This window comes from Oryza sativa, chromosome 3 (genome assembly GCF_034140825.1).
Source record: "Oryza sativa Japonica Group chromosome 3, ASM3414082v1".
In the NCBI taxonomy this organism is placed as follows: Eukaryota; Viridiplantae; Streptophyta; class Magnoliopsida; order Poales; family Poaceae; genus Oryza; species Oryza sativa.
In genome coordinates, this window is record NC_089037.1 from 23,728,993 (window position 1) to 23,742,154 (window position 13,162).

Below are 13,162 nucleotides of genomic sequence, written 5' to 3' on the forward strand. Positions count from 1 at the left end.
CGTCCTCTCGCCGGAAGATGCCTCTAGGAGCCCCATAGTCGTCCCCAGCCTGCGCGTCGCCGATTTTGCCCTGTCGCCGGTGTTTTGCATGCACCGTCGCCCCCGGGTAGAAGGCCGACGACGACCTCGCTCCTTCACACCATCCCCGGCAGCACAAAGCGGGGGAATCATCTCCCCTTGTGACGGTGAAGCTAAGCAAGCCGCGCCGCGGCCAATATTGGCTCGGCCCGAGCTAGCGCCGACGCTGCCATGACCGCCTCGAGCTCCCACTTTCGCCGCCCCTTCCAGCCACATCTTGCCCAGGTTAATTAGCTCTCGGTAGCACCTCCTAGGAACCCCTAGAAGCCCACCACCGGCCTTGGCTTCGCCGCCATGCACGCCGCTCAGCCCGAAGACTGTCCCCGCCCCCAGCCACCGTGGCGCTGCCCAGCGGTGGCCAAGGTTCTCCTAGGCCTCCCATCGCTAGCCGCACCACTCTCCAGCCTCGCGCGGTGCCGTGGGCGCCACCCCTAGCGCCGGCGGCCAGAGAGAGCTGACAGCGGGCCACACTAGGAAATGATTTTTTTTAAAATTTTTTTAATGAAGGTGATTATAATAAGTTAATTAGTTGGTTAATTTGTTAGGCTGACATATGGGTCACAACTGCTAATAACACCTACTTAAAATCATATCTAAATGTGTATCAATGATATGTGGGCCCAAGGCCATTGCCTTGGGCCCACATGTCATTGACTCATTCCTTTTCTTTACAAAAGTAATTGTTTAACTAAAGAAAAGGTTGTGGGGCCTATCTGTCAGTGAGACAATATATTTTCCTATAAAAATAATTCCAAAAATTGAATAAAAGGCAGAACAGGAGCTTTTCAATTAATTTGATTTAATTCAAATTTGAATCTTTGAAAGGCCATAACTCACTCGTTTTAAATTGTATTTCGGTGAAACTTTCACCATAATTCTTCTAAAATCAAGACCTACCCAATGGAACTATGTTTCCATTTTTTACCCATTTTTTTTCTAGGATTTTGCCCCTTGCGTTAGAAGATCGTTTTCACCAAGCAAGGTACGTCTGTGAAGGAGAAGCTGCAGCAGCCGACGAGGAGCCGTTGACTGGACAAGGCAAGTCACTACGCTCCCCACCTTGAGTATGTTGATCCTATTTTTGTAAATGTGTTGATTGCAAATAAAATTGCATGTTAATTATAAAATGTCTACCTAAACTTGTTTGTGAGCCATTCTTGAAATTGTTATCCATATTCCTTGTTCCCTGAGTCTAAAACTTTTGTGTGGTCAATTATTGACATTGGTTAGCATGGCTTGTTTAGACGATTATACACTTCATACTATCGAGCCCCCTTTTAGTGATGCGGCCAGCAACACATCCAGCCCGAGCTCCTCTAAATCATCAGGGTGAGACCTGGTCAGGGCCACCAAGCACGGCTCCTCTGGTTCAGGGGTGCCAATCTCTAGCGATGGAAATCGTCGACTATCATGTACGCGGTGACCCTGGCCTTCACCAATTCCATGATCTACTAAAAAACTGGGCTCAAGCGCCAATCGGGTGGTGTTGCGTTGGTCTATGACAGCAGGCCCATCGTGGAGGCAACAGGGAGGATGAGGCATTCGTGGGGATTCTACGCTGATGTAGACCCACTTCTGGTGCCACTCGTCCCACTTGTCCTTCATGGGGATGTGAAGGAATTCTTGAATAGGGCGTGCGGTGAAGGTGACGCATCCTATGAGCTCCAGCAGGCTGCTCATCTTGCTTTTCGGGGCATGTCGCACCACGAAGGTACGACAGAAGAGATCCACCAAAGGCAGGAGCCCGACGAACATCTTGTAGAAATGAGCAAAGATGGCCAACCATCACGGCATTGGGCGTCAAATGCAGCATCTACAACTTGAACACTTCCAAACCTGCAGGTAGAACTCGGAGAAGGGCGGAACCAAGTCGCCGCCGGCGTAGGCGGTGCAGTACACCACCTTGTTGGGCTCATGGGGCTTGGGGGCAGTTTCCTCCTTTCCGAATAGAGATTGCTGCCCGATGCGCATTGGGAGCGGCATCAGCTTCTGCATCTTCTCCTTCCTGTCGTCATCATCCATGAGAGATGGGGGAAGTGCGCTCTCTGCCAAGGGCTTGTGGCAGCGATGGTGTGGAGAAGAAAGGTGGCAGTGAATGCAGGGAACTTGAGGGCGGAGGTTGGTGATGGATATTTCACAGATGGGGGGCAATGGCGAGAGACATGAAAATAAGGAAGCGGAAAATGAATCGCTGTGGGAAGTAGGGTTTTTAGGCCCTCACCGCGCCGCTTAGTTTTTGCACCAGCAACACCTCGAAACATGGGGTAGCAGTAGGAAGTTATGGCCATGTATGATCGTGGCCTAAAGCTTGGAAAACCGTCCCTGACAGAAGATGAGACCGATGGGACTTGGCCTTGTTACATCCTCGCTAACAGGTGGGACCTGCAAGGCTGACTCGATCGATGGCTTTGAAGAAAAGGCCCGCACCCAGCGACAAACAATTTTCCATCCTAATTCCGAGGCTAGGGGCAACTGTTGGAGAAACAGGAACTGGGGTCCCCATTCCTCCGGGGCCCTGGGATACCGGGGGCCCACAAAATCACTTCCTACCACATATATAATTCATTGTCACGTCAGAAACCCTGGAAGTGGAAGATGACAATTGGAGATGAATGAGAACCAAGGCCCGTATCCAAACGGGGTTGGGGCACCGATGCTTTTAAAGGTTTTCATTTGGAAAGCCTCAAGAAGAGTGCCCAGACATAAATGATCTATATCTACAAGGTATCAAGAAGAGTGTGGAAACCTACAAGATCTGTATATTCAAGGTACTAAAGTGGATACCTTCGGATGTTAGCATATCCTCCAAGGTTATGTCCATCACTCCTTCATCAATATCTTCGAGAAGCTTGTCAAAGTTAACAAGAGTTCTTATCAAGCAGTGTGGGAGCGCACGGGACCTCGGGAGTACCTAAGGGCCTCGGCCACGGACCATGCCCCGGGCGTGAATCGTGCCCAGAAGAAGATTAGTCCCGAGGATGTAGCAGTTCGGGACACTAATACAGTTCGAAAGAAGGGCTTAGGCATGTAATTACTAGGTGTGGCTGGCAATGCATGTCAATTGGATTCGTCCGATGGTCTATGCAGGGTAGTGAGCCCAGCGATGGGACAAGAAGTAGTGGCATTAAGTCATAGCAGAGCGGCGCAGTGAGAATTACAGCTCAAATGACATGCAAGTAATCAAGCTACCTGCGTCACCCGAAGAAATAGTAGCAGGATGATGCGTTGAGCGCTGGTGAGCAGTTCATGACTTCGCCGTGAAGAAATAAGGCGGGTGGCAAATCTACGGTGTTCTCATTTGGGCCCACTGAGCCCAGTTTCAGAACATGTGGCGCTAGGAGTCTTCTCTAGTTGTCTCGGGCCCCTACTAAGTCCTTCTAGGGCACAAGCGTAGGCCTGATCAGTAGCAATGATTATGTTCAGACTAATGTAACAGATGGGACAAGGTTAAGAAGACCAAGTATAGTCGCTTTCCCATGCAAGAATGTACTCGTCGGCTCTACTTAGGATATAAAAGGATGAGTCCGGCTACTGAGAAAAGGGGGATTTTTTAAAAGAACCTAGCTCAAATAGAACCCTAGCTAATCTCGATGTAAGGAACCTTTTGTAACACAAACACACATAGTCCCAAACACAGGAGTAGGGTACTACGATTCTGAGCGGCCTAAACCTGTATAAGATTGTTTCTTGAGTTCATCGCACGAACATGCTTGACCTCAACTTGCCCCTTTGCTGAATCTCACCCGGGGGGGGGGGGGGGGGGGGGGTTGACGGTCACACCTTAGATTAAAGTTGACTATCAAGCTATTCAAAGATCTACTTTGTTCACTGCTCGACGCTTTGGGTTTTATATTGCGTTTGTTATTTGGCGTGCCATGCAGCGATGAGGTTGGATGGTGATAATTACTATTTGGGTTTTGTTTGAGACACTATCCAACTAAATATTTTGGGTTATTATGCTGAGTAGCTTACATAATATCTAGCATGGACGGAGTGCATGCATGAAGAAATTTGAAAAAGAGGATATTTACTTTTTTTTCCTTTTAATCCAACTACTCCCTCCATTTCATAATGTAAGACTTTCTAGCATTGCTCACATTCATATAGATGCTAATGAATCTAGACATTATATATATATATATATATATATATATATATATATAGTATTTATTATCAACTAATGGATATCCAACAAACAAGGAGGGGTGTACATATTTCTCCGAGTACAAAATGGCGGTCTGTATTGTAAATACATAATCAAAGTTTATATCATGTTTTGACACTGTAATAGCCATCAATGCTTCTTCGAGCTCAAAACTCGCTCGCTAATAGTCCTAATAAACTTGTTAATTTCTCTAAAGTGTAAAACTATATTGTGTCCAGGAATTTCCATAGATGTACTTGTACCAAGAGATAATCTTTGGATCATTCCTATTATATGTCCCGTCGATGACAATACAACATCAGATCTACCTACTGTATGCAAGTTTACCACCTGAAAGTGTTCCGTATCATCAACGATCCTTCTACAGTGACATACCTCTCCAATTGCATAAGAGTAGCTGCCTGAAAGTTCATGAAGAATACTGTATATTTCTTGACCATTAGTAATCTGCGTAGAATCATCTGCTACGTTTGCATAATCATATCCTTCTTTCTTGTTATCAGTTGGTGTAAGAAGCACGAATAACTTGCTACACTTTATCTTCAACCGCTGAAAAGTACCGTCGCTGACTTCTCGACCCAAAATGATACTGTTAGTATTTGGAACACTACTTGATGTGGTTAGAATATGGCCCACATTATTTATAAAAACTCCCGCGGCAAAATTTAAATGTTTTCCACTTCCAATCTTAAGTAGCCAAATACAAGACTTTTCAGAGAATCATAAAATTGTGCTTGTTCTTCTGTTGTTAGATCACGCCCTTTTCCAATATGTGTAAAGGCTTTAAGTGGCATTTTAATATCTCTGAAAATATACATTTGAAACTCAGAATTCATTAAAAACAACAATATTTTTAGTATAACAAATGCATCAATCCCATCTTAAAATACGAGAGCATTCAAGACACAAAAATGCTACAACCTAGAAATTTGTACATTACATGCGCTGCAAGCAAAGTGATATTTGTCTTATTATGAGTTTAATTGTTTAAACATGAGGTTATTCCCAAACTACATGAAAATGCAAGAGCAACAATAGCAAATGATAATTTCCGGCACAATGCAACAACTTACCTATACCAAATGGAACCTCTTGGACATTAGATGGAGAATAGGTCTTGGTTACCGACAATTAACACCAAGTAGATATAAATTACCAAAAGAATAACAGCTTTGGAGCAACACTTCAGAAGAAACACAACGTAAAGAAATTGATTCTTGTTTTTACCAGGAAGATAGATATATTGCTGCAACATGTACCAAATGCAACAGGTAGAATCAAGAAAGGATTGCAATTGTTACTTCCAACTAAGACAACAGAACAAAGCACTGCATGCAATCTTAGTGTGCAACTGAAAATACTACTATCTACTAGAATTAAATACGGACCAAAAGCTCATGCAACACCATTAACCCAAGGTTCAAAACTGTCAAGAAGTGCGTCTTGACTCGTGAAGCATGAAAAGCTGTGTCTCACTAATAATCGCGCCACCACCTAGCCACAAGAACAAAGAATCCCAAGTATTTACTTCCTGCAGATGTGACACGACAATCTACAGTTCAATAAAAATTGGACACAATGAACTTGCTGTTTTAGGAGTACAACGTTGGGAAAAATATCTAACAAGGGACATCAACACTGACCAAACAACAATTCACCACACAGGAATAACCAACATCAGCAAGGCTTCATCACCATGAAGTGGTATGAGTGACAGCACCTCCACAGGTCAGTGCCCACCTAAACGAATCCCACCTATATGAATCCAACAGTAGGAACATCAGAAATGCCACGCCACTAGAGCAGTAGTTCTTGTCCATATCATCCTAGGAACTTGCACCAATGTGTGGCAACAAGCTTGAGGAGCTAGCAGAGCCATATTGTTAGGGACCATGGTCACTTGCGATGACAATCATACGCCACACTCTGATGCCACTGGATTGGAAAGGGACAAGTGTTCTGCCAGAGCTTCGTTGCTGGATGCTTGCGCTTATGTGAAAATGCAAATTGGGTAGATGTGGCCGAGAGGAATAGGAAGGATCAAAAGATAGGAGGAGCACAAGCATCCAACCTTGGTGGACGGCACCATTTACTTTCAGGAGATGAGGTCAAATGGGCCGGACCAATGACTCCCATGATTTGTGCAAGGCTGCAACACAATCCACAACAAATGTTTGGCACCATCAAAATGACGTGTGTCCCTACCTCATATGTTCCAATACACTTGTGGGATACGAAGAAGCCAATAATCGAATATTTCAGTTAATAGTTTAGTTATATTATTTGAACAGTATATAACCTAGGGATGCACTGTTTGTCCATCCACATCAGTAAGCATGAAACATAGCGTGCAATAGACAGAAGAAGCCACAGAAGGTCTATAGATACCAATGTGCACTGCACAATTGCCTGGCTTGATTCACCTGACATTTGTGCATGGTTCACAGGGCTGCACGCACGAGTAAAATCAGGACTGGATACGCGAACATGGACTGATGTAGTTAGCACTCACATGCCAAATTGTTCACTAATGCTGGAACATATACCAACAAGCGCAATACAGCGATTTTGCATGTGAGGCTGTGTATGGTAACCAGTGTACCACCAAAATAGTAAGCACGTAATCCTGTATGTAAACTCTCCAGACTGTCATATCCTACTTGTTTATAATCTACAAGCCATCATGAACAAATGCTTCCAATTTATGAAAATTAACAATCTAAAAATCACAACACTGCAATTATTGTCTATCGATTCAATACTAAACGGGTATGCACTAATCAAATGACAACCATCCTACTATCCAAATGACAACCATCCTAAACAAGAGAGGGAGATTGCACAAAAATCACAGACCAGGCATACAGCAAACAAATCAATAGGAAAGGACGAGGACTCACCAATTCCTCAGGCCTATAGAATCAAATCGAGGACTCCCTGTCCCTGGAGGACCGGCTTGCGCGGGCGCCCGTCATCTCGGTGGCCATGCCGCATGGAGCTGAGACGAGGAGGCTGCCTACCGCCGCAGACCGGACCGGCCTCACGAAGTGGCTCCGCCAAGAACCGTCCGAATCGCCTCCCGTCGACCTCCTCCTCTCCCTCGCCTGCCGATGCCGCCGCCGTGGTGCCGCGGGTAGGGTTCCGCTAGAACTAGTGCCGAGGGCGACGCGGCGATCTCGATGCGGCCGGCCCACTGGCCCAGATTATTTTGGGGGAAATCCAACGATCCGTCGTAGCCGGCCTCTCTCGCACCGAGCAAAGGGCTTGTTTGGATCAGTGCTTGTGCTTTTTGGTAGTGTCAAAATATAGACAAGTTTTAGCACTACCAATTATTTGGTAGAATAAATTTGTATTCACCTTATTTAGTTTGCTACCAAAATGTAGCCAAATTATAATACCATAGTGAAAGTTCTCAATTGCTACCAAATTTACGATGGACATTACCAAAATATTGGTATCAATCCAAACAAATGGTGGGTACTATTTAGGCTACCAAAATATTGGTAGGGTAAATTTTGGTAGCAATCTAAAACTGCCCAAAATTCCAATGTGCTCCTTAGTTTTACCCCTTAGACTCGTTCAGAAGCTCCAAATCTAAACTACAACTTCTCCGTTCTCCATTAGCACGTTCCCAAACTACGCAAAAGTTTTTTATATAAAATTATGCCAAAATTAAAATATATATAGTTTATAGTTTTTAATAATTAATATTTGATTAATATTTTATAGTTTTTAATAATTATGTCAAAATGAAAAAAATATGACCTGTTTTGTTTTGAGTAACAACAAGACTAACCTCTAAAAGCAACGATCGAAAAGCAGCCTTAGTCCAAAGAAAATAGTATAGTACTGTATGAATCCAGCACGTTGCTACAGGAGTATTTTATAATATTAATAAAATAACAAGTAAAAGATTTACTCTTTATATAATTTTATCTCTGATTGGCTATTAAAAAGGTCTAAACAATTAAGATGATGATATAGTTTATAACAATTTAAATCAATATAGGATTGGTCGTTCAAAAGCAAAATTAAAGGTAATGTCGTTCAATGAGAAATGGAAAAGAAAGAGTGTAACGTAGATTTATTATCCAAAGGAAAAATTAAGGTGATATAATTTTATAAGAGAAGACACAAAGGAAGATGATTAGGACCATAGATCAGTCATTCAAAGCTAGAAATAATTAAGATGATGTGGTCTAATGAGAGAAGAGAGAAATAATATTAATTATACTTAGTGAGAACTTAGTGAGATGAACTTTATAGATTTACTTCTCTTAATTGACCGTGAGTTGCACATTATTTTTTTTTACCAAGTTGCCCTCTCTTAAAATGATAATCTGTATGAAAAATCAAAAGCCTCTTACAGACGAAAAATCCCAAATTAGCAAATATCCAGAAGGGTGTGGAAATCCAAACTTCCATATTCAAATAACTTCACCCCCCACGTTTGAAATCAAAATACAAATTCTTAAATGAAATTCAATCAAATTTGGACGATATTCAGAAGGGGCAAAATTACCAAAATCACCTTAACTTCCATCTTTCCCCTTGAATTTGAAACAGGATTTAATTTTTTAATTAAATTCAACCAAATTAAAAAACAGTGAACTGTGGTGAAATTAACCAAATAACCAAAAATTTAGGTAATTTTATGTAAAATAGGGAAAACGTTATCTTTTTTTATTGAATTTCAATCCAATTAGTTCACTTCAAATATGATTGAAATTTGTGCAAGAACTAATTAAATTTTGGTTTCTAATTTTTCTTGAACTTTGAAGTGATTTGGGTAATTTTTGTTTGCTTCAAAACATTCATACAATTGATTTTTTTCTTAGGGTTTTGTTTTATATAACAAAAAACTCATGAAACATAGTTCCATGAGGAGATTTATTTTGTCTCGGGACGATTAAAAGTTGTGATGGGAAGTTTACAAAAATGGAGTAGAAAGAAGTTTGGTTCAGTGAAGAAGGAGCTTGAGGGGCTTTGGAAACAACTTGATGCACTGCTCATGCAAGGGAAGGGTGTACAAGATCAGGAGTACCAAACTGTCTCTAGAAGAATGGAGGAAATTTTGTACAGGGAGTAGATGATCTTGTTACAGAGATCACGCATTGTGTGGCTCCGGGAGGGGGACCGTAATAGTACATCTTTCTTCCATCGCAAGGCTACTTGGCGACACAAAAAGAACAGAATTTGCAGGCTGCAGAAAACGGACGGCACATGGACTGAGAACAGAGAGGAGATGGCAAATGTGGCCACAAATTTCTTCAAAAATCTTTATATATACCAGCGATCCCACAGTTAATCTCTAGCCATTACTTGATATGGTTCAGGCAAAGGTTACAGAGGAAATGAATGCAGATCTCTGCAAAAGCTTCTCAGATGATGAAATCACCAGGACCGGACCGGATGGTTTCCCGGCAATATTTTTTTTAGAAAAAATGGGAAATCTTGAAAATTGATATTTGCAGTGCGGTCAAAAATTTATTTGAGCACCGTACCGAATATGCCTGAAGGGGCTGAATGAAACATCAATAGTGTTAATTCCACAGAAGAAGGATGCTAAAGAGCTTAGAGATTACATACCATCAGTCTATGCAATGTGATTTATAAAATCATTGCAAAATGTTTGGTGATCGAATCGTCTAAGACCAATCCTTCAGGCAGTGGCAGACGCAAGATGAAAAAAAAAAGATGGCGTGGATATGCCCGGTTCATAAGGACAACTAAATACAATAAATAGCATAATTGTATTGGAATCACATAAGAACATACTATAACCAATAAATTAAGGCAACAAAAACTATTTTCAAGTAAAGCAATAATCTTTACGCCATATATAATTCATCATATACCAAAAGATAATAGTAAACATGTCAATTTGCAAATATAAGTCAATTTATAAAGCATGGTTGATGGTGTGAAATCATTGTCGTCATTAATATTTGTGATGAACAATTATTTGTGATGAACAATTAGCTTTGCAAAATGATTTATTCGATGAATTGGTTTGAAAAGATACGTGGATATTGGTGTGAGTGCGTGTGATTAATGTGAGTCATGTTATGATATCTGTCCCCAGGAACGGTTGTTTTATCTGATTGTGTGCAGGTGACTTGAGGTCAGCCTTGGTCAATGGTGAGGACCGGGACTATGCTCAGGAAGGAGCAGAGGTGCAGTCGGTATACCATATGAGAAGATGACTAGAGTCAGGATTCTTGAAAGACAACTTCGGTCAAAGGGGATCAGGACTAGATTCAGGGAGGAGTTAAGATCCAGATGGTCAAGGATACCGGGTGACAAAGTTGGATACGAGATGGCATACGGTAGATGGACACCGTGTGGGAGAGATCTTCGCAACAGGCTTCACGTGGTGTGCGTGCAAGCGTCGGTGTTCGCGAATGGAATTGAAAGAGAAAAGTTGGAGGTATATGGTGCTACAGTACACAAGGCACTACTGTAGCACGCAGGTTATATGTATGCATATACGGTCCTGTACTTGTGTAGTTGATTGCTTGGATTGCATGTGTGTTGGCCGGCTCAGGTGAGGCAGCAGCATGCAACGGCTCGCATGGCAGGAGCGGCAGCAAGGCAGGAGGCCGACTTCGATGCGGATTTTGATACCGAGACGGATACGTGTTAATGGAGGATTCGTGTACGTCAATGGATGATGAGATTTGCTGTGGTCGGTTGTTGGCTGCAGGTTTGGTAATTGTATTTTGATTTGAAAATCAAGAATAGAGTCGTAGTAGAACTAGGAGTTGCACTCCTATTTTGAGTAGAAGATTTTCGGTATAAATAGAGAGAGAGGGTATGTCTTGAGGGTAAGTTAAGTTTGAAAGATTAGATAAGGTTTCGTGAGAAACTTGTAAGGAGTGCTGTGGTTATACCTTGTGAACAATATACTTGAGCAATAAAGACCATATTCAATCATCAAGACATTGACGATCTATTCCAGTTTTGTAGGTTTTATGTTTATGTTTGGTTTTGGCATTAACTTGTGATTATTCGTTTTGCTGCGATTTTGTTCAAGTTAATCCATCCAAAACCTTTCTAATACTTCATAGATTAGATTTGGAAAGTTTCGTCGATTGGTTCTTGTTAGATTTGAATTTGCTTAAGTTTTAGGTTTAGTTCACATGTGTGAAATTCTGAGACAGCTGACTTTCAAGGGTGTTTTCTCTTAAATCTTTTATTAGTTTGCAAATCCCTCCGGTGGAGTTATTTCTTAGTTTGTCTAGTTTATTATGTAAAGTTTGCAACTCGATCTAACGGTTGGTTTAAGAGAAATCATATTTTTACCTAAGCTCTATCGTGTTGTTTTCAGGCTGACGGTCAGACCGCCGAGTGACCTGCGGTCAGACCGGTCAGGCTTCGGTCAGACCGACCCTAGTAGGTCGGATAGACCGCCGAACGTGTGTTCGATTGGTTTTTGAGGTTGGGGTGTGTTTTGATCTATTAAGATTCGATTATTTGACTTCCGCTGACGTAATCTACCATTCACCCCTCCTGTGGTAGGCTTGGTTATTTGTGTTCGATCCTACAGATAAATATCTTTAAAAATTGATAAATATATGAGAAGTCATACCTTGATTCAAAAGAGAGAAACAACTAATCATTTGTTGCTCCTTATTGGCCCATTTGTAATAGTCAATCAAATTTAAAATTCCACAAGTGACAAGTCGATGATATACATTGATCTTTAAAACTCTTGCCGATGATATACTACTACAGGAACAATTTTCCTGTACAAAGAGGGGCTATATGTTCCAGGCGGGCCATAAGTAGCCGTGTGTGGAAAAAAGGGTCCCCCGGGGCCGGCTGATGGACCGCACGCGTAATTGCATTATTGTGTGCGGTCCTCCTATGGAACCGCATGCGATAATGCGCCCATATTACGTGCAGTCCACTTAAGCGACCGCGCGCGATAATGCTTTTTGACGTGCAGTCGCCTATATATTCATTGGTTGAATGCAGAGGTAATTGAACTTTTTAAAACATGTCTTTTTGAGCTATTTTTGTAATTTGTAGATCAAATATATTGTTTAACTGACCAAAATTTGTTTGGTAATCACTAGTGCATAATGGTCCACTGTATTGTAGGTCTAGTTTATAAGTAAAAGTTGTTTTCTCATTTATTTAAAACACATCTGCAATATAATATTTTTAATACTGTGGATTTTTATAGATGGACCAGGCATGGATGTACGAGATGCGGAGAACTCATCCGGTATTCATGAGGGAAGAATTTATTGATCAGGCTAGCACATGCATTGAGGGAGAATAAGAAGACTATTTTTTTTTGTCCTTGCTTTGATTACAATAATCAAAAGACGTGGAAAGATCCGAAGGTAAATTTGTGATACATAATTGTTGAGCATGGACACACACAAAAATATATATATATATATATATATATATATAGAGAGAGAGAGAGAGAGAGAGAGACGCCACCAGGCATGGCATTCAGACTCAATGGCCCTCATCGTCTTCGCTCAGCAGCTGCGATGTTTATAGTTTCCATCGTTGAATGTAAACCGGTACCACGGCCATATCATACCCATACCCATATCCATATTCAGGGTCTATTTGGGGAGTTTCTAGTTGCTACAGCTTCAACCAAAATCAGAAGCTCCTCCAAACAGTCCAGTTTTTTTCCAGATTCGGAAATAACCTAGAAACCTGAAGCTGGAAAACCCAACTTTTCTAGATTCTAATAGGCTGGCTACCAACCAGCTGCTTCTCAGAATCTTAATCTTCTCTAAACAGGCCCTCATTCTCCTTCCCAACTTCCGAACACTATTTCCATAGGCCATAGCGGCAGCTGGTAGGCCTGCTGCCAGCAACAGGCAACCAACAACCAGGAACAGGGAACCAGCGGAAGGGGCTTGGCTAGCCGGCTAGCCCTAGCCACCG

At 42.0% G+C, this 13,162-nt stretch overlaps 2 long non-coding RNA genes across 2 annotated transcripts; both read right to left on the reverse strand.

Moving 5' to 3' along the window:
* Positions 1-4,265: 4,265 nt before the first annotated feature.
* LOC107280218 (uncharacterized) lies at positions 4,266-7,421 on the reverse strand. Its single transcript, XR_010740411.1, has 2 exons — positions 7,144-7,421; positions 4,266-5,047 (listed from the first exon to the last, which is right to left on the reverse strand). It is a non-coding gene; the product is annotated as an uncharacterized lncRNA (long non-coding RNA).
* Positions 5,625-6,023, reverse strand: LOC136355869 (uncharacterized). Its single transcript, XR_010740412.1, has 2 exons — positions 5,887-6,023; positions 5,625-5,774 (listed from the first exon to the last, which is right to left on the reverse strand). It is a non-coding gene; the product is annotated as an uncharacterized lncRNA (long non-coding RNA).
* Positions 7,422-13,162: the final 5,741 nt, after the last annotated feature.